The sequence below is a fragment of the Triticum urartu genome, chromosome 4 (genome assembly GCF_003073215.2).
Source record: "Triticum urartu cultivar G1812 chromosome 4, Tu2.1, whole genome shotgun sequence".
NCBI lineage: Eukaryota > Viridiplantae > Streptophyta > Magnoliopsida > Poales > Poaceae > Triticum > Triticum urartu.
This window is the reverse complement of record NC_053025.1, coordinates 397,086,109-397,104,745: the sequence shown is the minus strand read 5'-3', so window position 1 is coordinate 397,104,745 and position 18,637 is coordinate 397,086,109.

The following is an 18,637-nucleotide window of genomic DNA, read 5'->3' as shown; positions in this document are numbered from 1 at the left end:
GGAGGGCCTTGTGGGCTTCAGCCTTGGCGCTCCGTGCGCTTTCGAGCGCCTTCGCAAGCTCGGACTCTCTCATCTTAGAGTCAAGCTCCAAGGACTCGTGTTTTTTGGCAAGAGCCCTGAGCTCTTGCTGCACCTTGCCTACCCGGGCTTCTTGCTTTTCCCGCTCAGTGCACTCCTTGGCCGCTTTGTCTTCGGCCTCGGACAGCGCCTTCTTCAGGGTCGCCACCTCGGTCGTGGCCCCTGGCAAATTCATGATGATCCTATTACTTTACAACCGAATTTCTTTTTAATATATAGACAAGGTATTGCTTACCTTTGCTCTCCTCGAGCTGCCTCTTGGTAAGGCCGAGCTTTTCATCGGACCGCTCAAGGTCCTGCTTCAGTGCAGCAACCTCCGCAGTACGTGCGGCAGCGGCCAACAGTGAAGCCTGCATATGCACATAGACATATTCTGATTAGACTCCTTAGTCATTATTTGATCCTCTATTCGGTCTTTCTTTGCGAACGCCAAACAGAGCATTAGGGGCTACTGTCTATGCGGTAATATTTTCCTATATTTTGACTGCTTACCTCAAAGCCTGTTAGGAGGCTGGTACAAGCTTCGGTTAGTCCGTTTTTGGCGGACTGAACTTTCTCGATCACCGCACTCATGATAGTGCGGTGCTCTTCGTCGATGGAACCGCCGTGGAGCGCTTCCAGCAAGTTGTCTGGTGCCTCTGGATGGACAGAGGCCACCGACATGGGCGGCTTGCCCCTCTTAACGGGGGATCGCCTGCCGGAGTCCAGAACCACCGAAGGTTCCGGCGCAGTGTTCGGCTGGGGGCCGAACATGGAGCCCGTGGGAGTCTTGCCCCCTTTGCGCCCAGGGGCCGGAAGGTCGCCTCGAGGCACCCCCAGGACTACCTCCCCTCGGCTCGGTGCCTTTTGAGACAATACCTCGACGTTGTCCGTAGGTCAAGGGGTGGAGGCGGTCGGAAGTGAATCACTATTCATATCCGACGAGTCCAAAGAACCATCCGACGAAGATACATCGAGACGGGCTCGGGACGGACTGCATAATCATATTCGGCGTAAGGAGAAGCAGCGCAATAAAACATACCATGAATTACTATGGTATCCGGATAGTTACGACTTCGCCAGGGGCTTGTCCCTGGGTAACCACTCGTCACTGCTGTAGGTGGCCGTCGTGGAGCAGTCCGGAAGGAGGGTCCTTCCCTTCTTGGACCCTTCGGCCTCCCCGGTTGGGGCGGCCTTCCTTATCTTGTCTCCCCCGGCTGGGGGGAGAACTTTCCTATTCCTCCTCCTTGTTTTCGTGGGAGGAGTGCGCCTTGGAGTTATCGGACGATGAGTCCGATATAACCTTGCGCCGGAGACCCTTTCAGGTCACCGTGGCATTCTTCTTGGCCTTCTTCACCGGCAGCTCGTAAAGCGCCGGAACCAGCATCTCCGCTAGGAGAGCATCTGCAGGATCTTCAGGCAAGGGGGCTGGGCAATCGATCTGCTCCGCTATCTCTACCCAGTCCTGTTAAGGGCATGGAATCTTAGATCCCGCACATGATTAAACTAGGGCAAATAAATATCCTGTGAGATATAAAAACTTACCGGATTAGCATGGCTCTTTGCGCTGAGTCCGCGGTCCTCGGTAAGGGGAGGAGGTACCTCGACGCCCTTGAACAGCACTTCCAGACGTCCTTGTGTGTCGTGTCGAAGAGCTCTCGCAGCGTCTGGTGCTTGGCCGGGTCGAACTCCCACAAATTGAATACCTGTCGTTGACACGGGAGGTTCCGGCGGAAGAGCATGACCCGGACCACGTTGACGAGCTTGATTTTCTTGCTCATCATGTTCTTGATGCAGGTCTGGAGTCCGGTCAGCTCTACCGGGGAACCCTAGGACAGGCCCTTCTCTTTCCAGGAAGTGAGCCGCGTGGGGATTCCAGATCGAAATTCGAGGGCCGCCACCCAGTTGGTGTCGCGCGGCTCGGTGATGTAGAACCACCCCGATTGCCACCCCTTTATGGTCTCCACATAGGAACCTTCGAGCCAGGTGGCGTTAGGCATTTTGCCCACCATGGCGCCACCGCACTCTGCTTGCTGGCCGACCACCACCTTCGGTTTAACATTGAAGGTCTTCAGCCACAGGCCGAAGTAGGGCCTGATGCGGAGGAAGGCCTCGCACACGATGATAAACATCGAGATGTTGAGCATGAAATTGGGGGCCAGATCATGAAAATCCAGCCCGTAGTAGAACATGAGCCCACGGACAAACGGGTGAAGAGGAAATCCCAATCCGCGGACAAAGTGGGTAAGGAAAACTACCCTCTCATGGGGTTCGGGCGTAGGGATGATCTTCCCCGCATCGGGCAGGCGGTGGGCGATATCCGCGGCCAGATATCCGGCTTCCCGTAGCTTTGTGATATTCTCCTCCATGACGAAGGAGACCATCCAATTGCCTCCCGCTCCGGACATGCTTGGAGTGGTTTGAGGAGAAAGACGCGAACTTGGGCGCTGGAGCTAGAGTGTGCGAGAATGGATAAGCAAGGAGGAAGAAGGCGGTGGTAAAAAGGATGAATCTTTGTCCCTTTATAAGGGCGGAAGAGGCGATGCGCCTCCTCACTTACCTGGTAAAATCTCTTATTCCCCGAACGCCGTAATTGATGGCGCGGTTGGGTTACCCATACCCGTATTGATGAGAATCCCGTGATAAGGGCACACGATCTCTACTTCGACAAGACATGTCAAGAAAACCGCCTCGCGATATGTGTAGTGCTGGTTGAGAAAAACGGTTCGAATAATGACCAGGCCGTGGTATGATGTCATGCTGTCAAACGTGTCAGGAGATTAGATTTGTGGAAATATTATTCTCTCTACAGTGGTATATGGAACTTGTTTTGCAGAGCCGAACACTATCCTTGTGTTCAAAATCTTCTATGGAGTATTCGGAGGAAGAACCCTCCTTGCAATGCCGAAGACAAATCTGTGCGCCGGACTCATCATCATTGAAGCCTAGTTCAGGGGCTACTGAGGGAGTCCTGGATTAGGGTGTCTCCGGACAGCCGGACTATATCCTTTGGCTGGACTGTTGGACTATGAAGATACAAGATTGAAGACTTCGTCCCGTGTCCGGATGCGACTTTCCTTGGCGTGGAAGGCAAGCTTGGCAATACGGATATGTAGATCTCCTCCCTTGTAAACTGACTCTGTGTAACCCTAGCCCCCTCCGGTGTCTATATAAACCGGAGGCTTTAGTCCGTAGTACAACATACAATCATAACATAGGCTAGCTTCTAGGGTTTAGCATCTACGATCTCGTGGTAGATCAACTCTTCTAATACTCATATCATCAACGTCAATCAAGCAGGACGTAAGGTATTACCTCCATCGAGAGGGCCCGAACCTGGGTAAACATCATGTCCCCTGCCTCCTGTTACCATCCTCCTTAGACGCACAGTTCGGGACCCCCTACCCGAGATCCGCCGGTTTTGACACCGACACGGGGCATCCAGATCCGGCGGCCCTGGGGGTCCCTGTTCATGGCGGGAGAGAGAGAGATGTTAGAGGAAGGAGAAGAAGGAGACGGCCAGGGAAGGAGGAGCAAGGCGGCAGGCTCTGGCCTGGGAGGTCCTCCGCCGGAGCTCGACGACGATGAGGTCTCCGGTGGCGGGGTTGGTGAGCTGTGATACGTCTCCAACGTATCTATAATTTTTTATTGGTCCATGCTATTATATTATCTGATTTGGATGCTAATGGGCTTTATTTTACACTTTTATATCATTTTTTGGGACTAACCTATTAACCGGAGGCCTAGCCCAAATAGCTGTTTTTTTTGCCTATTTCAGTGTTTCACAGAAAAGGAATATCAAATGAAGTCCAAATGGAATGAAACCTTTGGGAACGTGATTTTCTCAACAAACGTGATCCTGGAGACTTGGAGTGGGCGTCAAGAAACAATCGAGGAAGCCATGAGATAGGGGGGCGCGCCTACCCCCCTGGGCACGCCCTCCACCCTCATGGGCCCCTCGTTGCTCCACCGACCTACTTCTTCCTCCTATATATAAACACGTACCCGCAAAACATCCAGGAGCACCATGAAAACCTAATTCCACCGCCGCAACCTTCTGTACCCGAGAGATCCCATCTTGGGGCCTTTTCCGGAGCTCCGCCGGAGGGGGCATTGATCACGGAGGGTCTCTACATCAACTCCATGGCCTCTCCGGTGATGTGTGAGTAGTTTACTTCAGACCTACGACTCCATAGTTATTAGCTAGATGGCTTCTTCTCTCTCTTTGGATCTCAATACTAAGTTCTCCTGGATCATCTTGGAGATATATTCAATGTAATCTTATTTTGCGGTGTGTTTGTCGAGATCCGATGAATTGTGGGTTTATGATCAAGTTTATCTATGAACAATATTTGAATCTCTTCTGAATTCTTTTATGTATGATTGGTTTATCTTTGCAAGTCTCTTCGAATTATCAGTTTGGTTTGGCCTACTAGATTGATCTTTCTTGCAATGGGATAAGTGCTTAGCTTTGGGTTCAATCTTGCGGTGTCCTTTCCTAGTGACAGTAGGGGCAGCAAGGCACGTATTGAATTGTTGCCTTCGAGGACAAAAAGATGGGTTTTATATCATATTGCATGAGTTTATCCCTCTACATCATGTCATCTTACTTAAAGCATTACTCTGTTCTTATGAACTTAATACTCTAGATGCATGCTGGATAGCGGTCGATGTGTGGAGTAATAGTAGTAGATGCAGAATCGTTTCGGTCTACCTGTCGCAGACGTGATGCCTATATACATGATCATACCTAGATATTCTCATAACTATGCTCAATTCTATCAATTGCTCGACAGTAATTCCTTTACCCATCGTAATACTTATGCTCTTGAGAGAAGCCACTAGTGAAACCTATGGCCCCCGGGTCTATCTTCCATCATATTAATCTTTCAACACTTAGTTATTTCTATTGCCGTTTATTTTACTTTGCATCTTTATTCCTCTTTATCATAAAAATACCAAAAAATTATCTTATCATATCTATTAGATCTCACTCTCGTAAGTGACCATGAAGGGATTGACAACCCCTTTATCACGTTGGTTGCTTGGTTCTTATGTGTTTGCATAGGTGCGTGGGACTCGAGCGTGATCTCCTTCTGGATTGATACCTTGGTTCTCAAAAACTGAGGGAAATACTTATGCTACTTTACTACATCACCCTTTCCTCTTCAAGGGAAAACCAACACAGTGCTCAAGAGGTAGCAAGAAGGATTTCTGGCGCCGTTGCCGGGGAGATTTGTGCCAAGTCAAGTCAAGATTTGACTCCCAACAACGAGCCATTTCTGAAACCGTTGCCGGGGAGTCTACGCACAAGTCAAGACATACCAAGTACCCATCACAAACTCTTATCCCTCGCATTACATTATTTGTCATTTGCCTCTCGTTTTCCTATCCCCACTTCACCCTTGCCATTTTATTCGCCCTCTCTTTTTTGTTCCTCGCTTTCTTGCTTGCCTTGTCGTTATGGCTAGTCCTCTATCTTCTCCGTTGTCTCCCGAGAATGAAGTTCTTAATTTTAAGCAAAGGGAGGGAGAATATCTAAAAGACGCTTGGTATAGAATTTGCAATGCTCAAAATAAATATACCAGGAAACAATCTACTTCTGTTCTTCTCCGCAATTTTTATGTAGGCGCTACTCCTTGGTACAGATATATTCTTGATACCATTACCGGAGGGAATTTCTTGGCTAGCCACACTTTTGATTCTTATAATACTATGATAGATTTGTTCGGCTCACCACCTGTTTTGGTTAATGGAACTATGTTAACTTTGGAACATGTGATGCAAAGGCTTGAAATTGTTGAGAATAAGGTTGCTAATGTAGAGTTCATTGATAATTTGGTTAAAAAGATCCACAACCAAATTACCCAATATCGATCTAAGGCGGGAGTTACTCCGAAAAGTTTTAAGGAAAAAGAACCCATAGTTAATGAAAGAATAGATCAAGATTCTACTAGAATCGATAACTTGAGGGAATTATCACCAACTCGGGGTCCCCTTTTTATTCCGTTAAAAATACTCCAAATCCTCCTACCAAAATTGCCAAGCTTGTTTATGTTCCTAAAAATAAGGGTGAATCCTCTAGTAAGGAAACTGCGGATTTAAAATCAATAAGTGTTCATCCCAATCTTTTTGCTATCATTAAGGAACCATTTGCTACAAATGATTTTCTTGATTTTGTGCCTAGGATTTTGATAATTAATAAAAAGAAAGAAACTCCTAGAGGTTATTAGTGTCTTATTGAAGAATTGCCTACCAAAGATGGCAATACCTAGATATATCCTTGCTTTTATGCCTAGCTAGGGCGTTAAAAGATAGCGCTTGTTGGGAGGCAACCCCATTTTATTTTTATTCCTTGATTTTTGCTCCTGTTTAGTAATAAATAATTTATCTAGTCTCTGTTTTGGTTGTGTTATTTGTGTTTAATTAGTGTTTGTGCCAAGTAGAACCGTTGTGAAGACTTGGGGAAAGTCTTTTTAATCTTGCTGTAAAAAACAGAAACTTTAGCGCTCACGAGAATTGCTGCCATTTTTTTGGAAAGTGATATTTAGTTAATTCTTTTTGAAGATGATTAATAGATAAATTCCTCACGTCCAGAAATTTATTTTAGAATTTTTGGGGTTCCATAAGTTTGTGAAAACTACAGATTACTACAGACTGTTCTGTTTTTGACAGATTCTGTTTTTCGTGTGTTCTTTGCTTATTTTGATGAATCTATGGCTAGTAAAAGAGTTTATAAACCATAGATAAGTTGGAATACAGTAAGTTTAACACCAATATAAATTAAGAATGAGTTCATTACAGTACCTTGAAGTGGTGTTTTGTTTTCTTTTTCTAACGGAGCTCACGAGATTTTCTATTTTGAGTTTTGTGTTGTGAAGTTTTCATGTTTTGGGTAAAGAGTTGATGTATTATGGAAAAAGGAGTGGCAAGAGCCTAAGCTTGGGGATGCCCATGGAACCCCAAGGTAAAATTCAAGGACACCAAAAAGCGTAAGCTTGTGGATGCCCCAGAAGGCATCCCCTCTTTTGTCTTCGTCTATCGGTAACTTTACTTGGAGTTATATTTTTATTCACCACATGATATGTGTTTTGCTTGGAGCGTCTTGTATGATTTGAGACTTTGCTTCTTATTCTATCAAAATCATCCTTGCTGTACACATCTTTTGAGAGAGACTCACATGATTTGAAATTTATTAGAATACTCTATGTGCTTCACTTATATCTTTTGAGCTATATAGTTTTTGCTCTAGTTCTTCACTTGTATATTTTAGAGCACGGTGGTGGTTTTATTTTATAGAAATAGTTGATCTCTCATGCTTCACTTATATTATTTTGAGAGTCCTTTAGAACAACATGGAAATTTGCTTTAATATAAAAAAACTTTCATAGAAGTGCATTGAATACTACGAGAAGTTTGATACTTGATAATTATTCTGAGATATGGAGATGGTGATATTAGAGTCATGGTAGTTGAGTAGTTGTGAATTTTAGAAATACTTGTGTTGAAGTTTGTGATTCCCGTAGCATGCACGTATGGTGAACCATTATGCGATGAAGTCGGAGCATGATTTATTTATTGATTGTCTTCCTTATGAGTGGCGGTCGGGGACGAGCGATGGTCTTTCCTACCAATCTATCCCCCTAGGAGCATGCGCGTAGTACTTTGTTTTGATAACTAATAGATTTTTGCAATAAGTATGTTAGTTCTTTATGACTAATGTTGATTCCATGGATTATACGCACTCTCACCTTCCACCATTGCTAGCCTCTCTAGTATCGTGCAACTTTCGCCGGTACCATAAACCAACCATATACCTTCCTCAAAATAGCCACCATACCTACCTATTATGGCATTTCCATAGACATTCCGAGATATATTGCCATGCAACTTTTGCACCATTCCGTTATTATGAAACGCTTCATTATTGTCATATTCCTTGCATGATCATGTAGTTGATGTCGTATTTGTGGCAAAGCCACCGTTCATAATTCTTCATACATGTCACTCATGCATCATTGCACATCCCGGTACACCGCCGGAGGCATTCACATAGAGTCATATTTTGTTCTAAGTATCGAGTTGTAATTCTTGAGGTGTAAGTAAATAAAGTGTGATGATCATCATTATTAGAGCATTGTCCCAAGTGAGGAAAGGATGATGGAGACTATGATTCCCCCATAAGTCGGGATGAGACTCCGAACGAAAAATAAAAAACAGTGAAAAGAGGCCAAAAGGAAAGAAGGGCCAAATTAAAAAAATAAGAGAAAAAGAGATAAGGGAGAATGCTACTATCCTTTTTCCACACTTGTGCTTCAAAGTAGCACCATGCTCTTCATGATAGAGAGTCTCCTATGATATCGCTTTCATATACTAGTGGGAATTTTTCATTATAGAACTTGGCTTGTATATTCCAATGATGGGCTTCCTCAAAATGCCCTAGGTCTTCATGAGCAAGCGAGTTGGATGCACACCCACTTAGTTTCTTTTGTTGAGATTTCATACACTTATAGCTCTAGTGCATCTGTTGCATGGCAATCCGTACTCACTAATTTGATATCTATTGATGGGCATCTCCATAGCCCGTTGATACGCCTGTTGATGTGAGACTATCTTCTCCTTTTTTTGTCTTATCCACAACTACCATTCTATTCCACATATAGTGCTATGTCCAAGGCTCACGCTCATATATTGCGTGAAGATTGAAAAAGTTTGAGAACATTAAAAGTATGAAACAATTGCTTGGCTTGTCATCGGGGTTGTGCATGGTTTAAATATTTTGTGTGGTGAAGATAGAGCATAGCCAGACTATATGATTTTGTAGGGATAACTTTCTTTGGCCATGTTATTTTGAGAAGACATGATTGCTTAGTTAGTATGCTTGACGTATTATTATTTCTATGTCAATATTAAACTTTTATATTGAATCTTTCGGATCTGAACATTCATGCCACAATAAAGAAAAAATTACATTGAGAAATATGTTAGAAAGCATTCCACATCAAAAATTCTTCTTTTATCATTTACCTACTCGAGGACGAGCAGGAATTAAGCTTGGGGATGCTTGATACGTCTCCAACGTATCTATAATTTTTGATTGCTCCATGCTATTATATTATCTATTTTGGATGTTAATGGGCTTCATTTACACTTTTATATCATTTTTTGGGACTAACCTATTAACCGGAGGCCCAGCCCAAATTGCTGTTTTTTGCCTATTTGAATGTTTCACATAAAAGGAATATCAAACGAAGTCTGAATGGAATGAAACCTTTGGGAATGTGATTTTCTCAACAAACGTGATCCAAGAGACTTAGAGTGGGCATCAAGAAACAATCGAGGAAGCCACGGGGCAGGGGGCATTCCTACCCCCTGGGCATGCCCTCCACCCTCGTGGGCCCCTTGTTGCTCCACCAACCTACTTCTTCCTCCTATATATATCCACGTACCCCCCAAACATCCAGGAGCACCACGGAAACCTAATTCCACCGCCGCAACCTTCTGTACCCGAGAGATCCCATCTTGGGGCTTTTTTCGGAGCTCCGTCGGAAGGGGCATTGATCACGCAGGGCCTCTACATCAACTCCATGTCCTCTCCGGTGATGTGTGAGTAGTTTACTTCAGACCTACGGGTCCATAGTTACTAGCTAGATGGCTTCTTCTACCTCTTTGGATCTCAATACAAAGTTCTCCTCAATTTTCTTCGAGATCTATTCGATGTAATCTTCTTTTGCGGTGTGTTTGTCGAGATCCGATGAATTTTGGGTTTATGATCAAGTTTATCTATGAACAATATTTGAATCTCCTCTGAATTCTTTTATGTATGATTGGTTTATCTTTGCAAGTATCTTCGAATTATCAGTTTGGTTTGGCCTACTAGATTGAGCTTTCTTGCAATGGGAGAAGTGCTTAGCTTTGGGTTCAATCTTGCGGTGTCCTTTCCCAGTGACAGCTGGGGCAGCAAGGCACGTATTGAATTATTGCCATCGAGGATAAAAAGATGGGGTTTATATCATATTGCATAGGTTTACCCCTCTACATCATGTCATCTTACTTAAAGCATTACTCTGTTCTTATCAACTTAATACTCTAGATGCATGTTGGATAGCAGTCGATGTGTGGAGTAATAGTAGTAGATGCAGAATCGTTTTGGTCTACTTGTCGCGGACGTGATGCCTATATGGATGATCATACCTAGATATTCTCATAACTATGCTCAATTCTATCAATTGCACGACAGTAATTCGTTTACCCACCGTAATACTTATGCTCTTGAGAGAAGCCACTAGTGAAACCTGTGGCCCCGGGTCTATCTTCCATCATATTAATCTTTCAACACTTGGTTATTTCTATTGCCGTTTATTTTACTTTGCATCTTTATTTCTCTTTATCATAAAAATACTGAAAATATCATCTTATCATATCTACCAGATCTCACTCTCGTAAGTGATCGTGAAGGGGTTGACAACACCTTTATCGTGTTGGTTGCGAGGTTCTTATTTGTTTGTGTAGGTGCATGGGACTCGAGCGTGATCTCCTACTGGATTGATACCTTGGTTCTAAAAAACATAGGGAAATACTTACGCTACTTTACTGGATCACCCTTTCCTCTTCAAGGGAAAACCAACGCAGTGCTTAAGAGGTAGCAAGGTGCGAGGGGAGCTGCGGGCGACGGAGTCCCCGATCCAGATTGGGATCGATCAGGAGGCTTTAGGCGCGGGCTGCAGCGCGGTTCCGGGTCCGGGCGGGCCTCGCGTGGGCTCCACGCGCCGCGATGGAAGCGGGAGCTGAGTAGGGCACGGGTGAGGTGGCGGGTACATATGGAGGCAAGGGAGTGGAGGGAAGCAGTTGCGTAGGCGGCGGCTGGCCCATGGCGACTCGCCATGTGGCGGCGCATGGCTTGCCGGTGCTGAAAACAAAGCTGGCGGCGGCTGGAGGCAGATGGAGGCTTGGAAAAAGAGGATGAGGGGGTAGGGTTGCCCAAAATAGAGATGGGGGTGTCCAGTTATAGGCCGAGTTAGGGTTTGAGGGGTTAGGAGGGGTTTTTGGACCGTGCGATCACCATCGGACGGCTCCGGATGCGAGGAGGGGTAGGTTGGGCCTAGTGGGTGGTAGAGAGTGGGTTGGCCTAAGAAGAGAGAGACCAAAATGCAGCCCGACAAGGTTTCCGTTGACCGAAAACGTCCGACGGTTCGACCGACTATAATGCCGCTATAGTTATCCGTTGGGGCGTCAAACAAACTCCGAATGCGATGAAACTTGGCAGGCGGCCTACTAACAATATAACAACACTGCGCTCCAACTTTCATCCCAATCGGAGAACATTTTTTGGCCACTCATAAAATACTATTCCGGACGTGTCGTGGCCACGTGCATGTGTGTCTGGGCTCAGAACGGACAATGGACGGAACTGGGGGAACCCGGACGGATGCAAGTTTTGAAAACATGATGATGCAATGCACATGATGACATGTCAAAAAGCAACACGCAAGCAGAAAGACATGGCAATGATGGTGAATAACTGGAAGACACCTGGCGCAACGGTCTCGGGGCGTTACAACACTCCACCACTACAAGAGGATCTTGTCCCGAGATCTAGGATGGCACCGGAGGGAAACGGAAGGGGAAGAGAAGAGGTAAAACTAAGTTGCTTCTTGGACAAACGAGTGAAACCACGAACCTTGAGAGGTTGAACAAATTGAAAGAAAGAATGCAACAAAGATGAACAAAGTTAAAAACACTCCGTTAGAAAAGAGGCACAAGGAAAATTACTAGAACCTTGTAGGTTGAAAGACATAAGAAAAGGGTTGCGATGGACAAGAAGTAAATGCAAGCACTCCGGTTAAAACGAGATGTACAAGGAACGAAAAAGATCAATTACGACAACTCTCCGGTTGGAAAAGGAAGGCATAGAATGTGAACTTGGCAAAATGAAAGCACTTGGATGAGACTCCGGTCAGAAGAGGAATGATAGACACAAAACTCCGGTTGAAACAGGATAGAGAAGGAATAAGAATGATATAATTTGGATAGCACTCATGTCTACTACACAACCTTATTCTTGTAGACGTTGTTGGGCCTCCAAGTGCAGAGGTTTGTACGACAGTAGCAAATTTCCCTCAAGTGGATGACCTAAGGTTTATCAATCCGTAGGAGGCGTAGGATGAAGATGGTCTCTCTCAAGCAACCCTACAACCAAAAAACAAAGAGTCTCTTGTGTCCCCAACACACCCAATACAATGGTAAATTGTATAGGTGCACTTGTTCGGCGAAGAGATGGTTATACAAGTGCAATATGGATGGTAGATAATAGTTTTTGTAATCTGAAAATATAAAAACAGCAAGGTAAAGAATGATAAAATTGAGCGTAAATGGTATTGCAATGATAGGAAACAAGGCCTAGGGTTCATACTTTCGCTAGTGGAAGTTCCCTCAACAATACTAACATAATTGGATCACATAACTATCCCTCAACATGCAACAAAGATTTACTCCAAAGTCACTAATAGCGGAGAACGAACGAAGAGATTATGGTAGGGTACGAAACCACCTCAAAGTTATTCTTTCCAATCAATCCATTGGGCTATTCCTATAGGTGTCACAAACAGCCCTAGAGTTCGCACTAGAATAACACCTTAGGATACAAGTCAACCAAAACCCTAATGTCACCTAGATACTCCATTGTCACCTCAAGTATCCGTGGGTATGATTATACGATATGCATCACACAATCTCAATTCATCTACTCAACCAACACATAGAACCTCAAAGAGTGCCCCAAAGTTTCTAATGGAGAATCACGACGAGAACGTGTGCCAACCCCTATGCATAGGTTCCCAATGTCACGAAACCCGCAAGTTCATCACCAAGACATACATCAAGTGTTCTCATATCTTTAAAGTCGCAATCCGATAAGATAACTCCAAAGGGAAAACTCAATTCATTACAAGAGAGAAGAGGGGGTGGAGAAACATAGGATCCAACTATAATAGCAAAGCTCGCGATACATCAAGATCGTATTACCTCAAGAACACGCGAGAGAGAGATCAAACACATAGCTACAGGTACATACCCTCAGCCCCGAGGGAGAACTACTCCCTCCTCGTCATGGAGAGCGCCGAGATGATGAAGATGGCCACCGGTGAGGGTTTCCCCCTCCGGCAGGGTGCCGGAACAGGGTCCCGATTGACTTTTGGTGGCTACGGAGGCTTCTAGCGGCGGAACTCCCGATCTATCTTGCATTATGGAAGTTTTAGGTCACATGGGGTTATATAGGCGGAAGAAGCACGTCAGGGGAGCCACGGGGGCCCCACGAGGCAGGGGGGCGCGCCCTAGGGGGGTGGGCGCGCCCCCACCCTCGTGAGCACCTCGTTCCTTCCTTGACGTGGGGTCCATGTCCATTAGGTGTGTTTCCTTCCAAAAATAACTTCTCCAATTGATTTCGTTCCGTTTCGACTCCGTCTGATATTCCTTTTCTTCAAAACACTGAAATAGGCATAAAACAGCAAATCTGGGATGGGCCTCCGGTTAATAGGTTAGTCCCAAAAGTAATATAAAAGTGGATAATAAAGCCCAATATTGCCTAAAATAGTAGATAATATAGCATGGAGCAATCAAAAATTATAGATATGTTGGAGACGTATCAAGCATCCCCAAGCTTAATTCCTGCTCGTCCTCGAGTAGGTAAATGATAAAAAGGAATTTTTGATGCGGAGTGCTACTTGGCATAATTTCAATGTAACTCTTCCTACTTGTGATATGAATATTCAGATCCATATGATTCAAGACAAAAGTTCATATTGACATAAAAATGATAATACTTCAAGCATACTAACTAAGCAATTATGTCTTCTGAAAATAACATGGCCAAGGAAAGTTCATCCCTACAAAATCATATAGTTTAGTCATGTTTCATTTTCGTCACACAAGAATGCTCTCATCATGCACAACCCCGATGACAAGCCAAGCAATTATTTCATACTTTAGTAATCTCAAACTCATAAACTTTCATGCAATACATGAGCGTGAGCCATGGATATAGCACTATGGGTGGAATAGAATAATGAGGGGGTTATCTGGAGAAGACAAAAAGGAGAAACTCTCACATTAACGAGGCTAATCAATGGGCTATGGAGATGCCCATCGGTTGATGTTAATGCGAGGAGTAGGGATTGCCATGCAATGGATGCACTCGACCTATAAATGTATGAAAGCTCAACAAAAGAAACTAAGTGGGTGTGCATCCAACTTGCTTGCTCAGGAAGACCTAGGGCACTTGAGGAGGCCCATTGTTGGAATATACAAGCCAAGTTCTATAATGAAAAATTCCCGCTAGTATATGAAAGTGATAACTCAAGAGACTCTCTATATGAAGAACATGGTGCTACTTTGAAGCACGATATATGAGACTCGCTATATCATGGTGCTACTTTGAAGCACAAGTGTGGAAAAAAAGGATAGTAACATTGCCCCTTTTTTTGGGCCTTCTTTTTTTTGTTTGGCCTTTCTCTTTTTTTGGGACAATGCTCTATTGAATGATGATCATCACACTTCTATTTATTTACAACTCAATGATTACAACTCGATACTAGAACAAAGTATGACTCTACATGAATGCCTCCGGCGGTGTACCTGGATATGAAATGAATCAAGAGTGACAAGTAAAAATTATGAACGGTGGCTTTGCCACAAATACTATGTCAACTACATGATCATGCTAAGCAATATGACAATGATGAATGTGTCATGATAAACTGGATGGTGGAAAGTTGCATGGCAATATATCTCGGAATGGCTATGGAAATGACATAATAGGTAGGTATGGTGGCTATTTTGAGGAAGATATAAGGAGGTTTATGTATGACAGAGCATATCATATCACGGGGTTTGGATGCACCAGCGAAGTTTGCACCAACTCTCAATGTGAGAAAGGGCAATGCACGGTACCGAAGAGGCTAGCAAGGATGGAAGGGTGAAAGTGCGTATAATCCATGGACTCAACATTAGTCATAAAGAACTCACATACTTATTGCAAAAATCTACAAGTCATCAAAAACCTCGGTACTACGCGCATGCTCCTAGGGGGATAGATTGGTAGGAAAAGACCATAGCTCGTCCCCGACCACCACTCATAAGGAGGACAATCAAATAACACCTCATGTTTCAAATTTGTTACACAACGTTTACCATACGTGCATGCTACGGGACTTGCAAACTTCAACACAAGCATTTCTCAATTTCACAACTACTCAATTAGCACGACTTTGATATTATTACCTCCATATCTCAAAACAATCATCAAGCATCAAACTTCTCTTAGTATTCAACACACTCATAAGAGAATTTTATTATTCTTGAATACCTAGAATATTAGGATTTTAAGCAAATTACCATGCTATTTAAGACTCTCAAAATAATCTAAGTGAAGCACGAGAGTTCATCTATTTCTTCAAAATAAAACTACCACCATGCTCTAAAAGGTATAAGTGAAGCACTAGAGCAAATGACAAACTACTCCGAAAGATATAAGTGAAGATCAATGAGTAGTCGAATAATTATGCAACTATGTGAAGACTCTATAACATTTAATAATTTCAGATCTTGGTACTCTATTAAAACAGCAAGCAAAGCAAAATAAAATGACAATATAAGAATAGCAAACATCATATGAAGAAGCAAAAACTTAGGATCAACAGGTACTAACCGATAGTTGTTGAAGAAGAAAGGTGGGATGCCAACCGGGGCATCCCCAAGCTTAGATGCTTGAGACTTCTTGAAATATTATCTTGGGGTGCCTTGGGCATCCCCAAGCTTGAGCTTTTGTGTCTCCTTAATTCCTCTCATATCACGGCCTCCCTAAATCTCAAAAGCTTCATCCACACAAAAGTCAACAAGGACTCATGAGATAAGTTAGTATAAACCATTGCAAAAACCTTATCATTCTCTACTGTAGCAAATCACTAAAATTATTATTCAACATTGCATACTAAATGCCTCTGCATATTTAATAGTCCTATCCTCAAAAAAAATCATTAAAGAAGCAAACATATGCAAACAATGCAAACATAACAGCAATCTGCCTAAACAGGATAGTCTGTAAAGAATACTGCAACATCCATACTTCCCTAAATCCAAAAATTATGAAATAAAATTCCCACTGTAGTAAATTTATCAGAGCTTAATATGCAAAAGGTTTCAACATTTTATCACATTCTGACCTTTCTAGGGAATTATTGCAACAGCGGTAAACTTTCTGTTTTCAAACAGCAACATGTATACTTGTAACATAGGCATAGTAAAGGCTATCAATGCCACTTTTATTGAAATAAAAGATGCAATACATTGTTCTAAATAACAGCAAGCGAATCCTAACAAAATAAATTGATGCTCCAAGCAAAACACATATCATGTGGCAAATAAAAATATAGCTCCAAGTAAAGTTACCGATGAACGAAGACGACAGAGGGGATGCCTTCCGGGGCATCCCCAAGCTTAGGCTCTTGGCTATCCTTGAATATTACCTTGGGGTGCCTTGGGCATCCCCAAGCTTAGGCTCTTGCCACTCCTTATTCCATAGTCGATCGAATCCTTACCCAAAACTTGAAAACTTCACAACACAAAACTTAAAGTAGAAAAATCGTAAGCTCTGTTAGTATAAAATAAATCACCACTTCAAGGTACTGTAATGAACTCATTCTTTATTTATATTGGTGTTAAACCTACTTCATTCCAACTTCTATATGGTTTATAAACTATTTTACTAGCCATAGATTCATCAAAATAAGTAAACAACACATGAAAAACAGAATCTGTCAAAAACAGAACAGTCTGTAGTAATCTGGATCAAACGTATACTTATGGAACTCATAAAATTCTCAAATAAATTGCTGTACCTGAGGAATTTATCTATTAATCATATGCAAAAAGAATTAGCTAAATAGAACTCTCAAAATAAAAATGGCAGCAGTTCTCGTGAGCGCTAAAGTTTCTGTTTTTTACAGCATGACCAACAAGACTTTCCCCAAGTCTTCCCAAAGGTTCTACTTGGCACAAACACTAATTAAAAGCATAAAACCACATCTAAACAGAGGCTAGATGAATTATTTATTACTAAACAGGAGCAAAAAACAAGGAATAAAATAAAATTGGGTTGCCTCCCAACAAGCGCTATCGTTTAATGCCCCTAGCTAGGCACGATGATTTCAATGATGCTCACATAAACGATAAGAATTGGAACATAAAGAGAGCATCATGAAGAATATTACTAGCACATTTTAGTCTAACATACTTCCTATGCATAGGGATTTTGTGAGCAAACAACTTATGGGAGCAATAATCAACTAGCATAGGAAGGCAAAACAAGCATAACTTCAAAACTTTAAGCACATAGGGAGGAAACTTGATATTATTGCAATTCCTACAAGCATATGTTCCTCCCTCATAATAATTTTCAGTAGCATCATGAACGAATTCAACAATATAACCAGCACCTAAAGCATTCTTTTCATGATCTACAAGCATAGAAAATTTACTACTCTCCACATAAGCAAAATTCTTCTCATGAATAATAGTGGGAGAAAACTCAACAAAATAACTATCATGTGATTGAAAATTAAGATCAAGATGACAAGTTTCATGGTTATCGTTGTTCTCTAAAGCATACGTTTCATCACAATAATCATCATAGATAGGAGGCATGCTTTCATCATAATAAATTTGATCATCAAAGCTTGGGGAACAAAAAATATCATCTTCATCAAACATAGCTTCCCCAAGCTTGTGGCTTTGCATATCATTAGCATCATGGATATTCAAGGAATTCATACTAACAACATTGCAACCATGCTCATCATCCAAATATTTAGTACCAAACATTTTATAGATTTCTTCTTCTAGCACTTGAGCACAATTATCCTTTCCATCATACTCACGAAAGATATTAAAAAGGTGAAGCGTATGAGACAAACTTAATTCCATTTTTTATAGTTTTCTTATAAACTATACTAGTGATAAAACAAGAAACTAAAAGACTCGATTGCAAGATCTAAAGATATACCTTCAAGCACTCACCTCCCCGACAACGGCGCCACAAAAGAGCTTGATGTCTACTACACAACCTTCTTCTTGTAGACGTTGTTGGGCCTCCAAGTGCAGAGGTTTGTAGGACAGTAGCAAATTTCGCTCAAGTGGATGACCTAAGGTTTATCAATCCGTAGGAGGCATAGGATGAAGATGGTCTCTCTCAAGCAACCCTGCAACAAAATAACAAAGAGTCTCTTGTGTCCCCAACACACCCAATACAATGGTAAATTGTATAGGTGCACTAGTTCGGCGAAGAGATGGTGATACAAGTGCAATATGGATGGTAGATAATAGTTTTTGTAATCTAAAAATATATAAAGAGCAAGGTAACGAATGATAAAAGTGAGCGTAAATTGTATTGCAATGATAGGAAACAAGGCCTAGGGTTCATACTTTCGCTAGTGTAAGTTCCCTCAACAATACTAACATAACTGGATCACATAACTATCCGTCAACATGCAACAAAGAGTTACTCCAAAGTCACTAATAGCGGAGAACG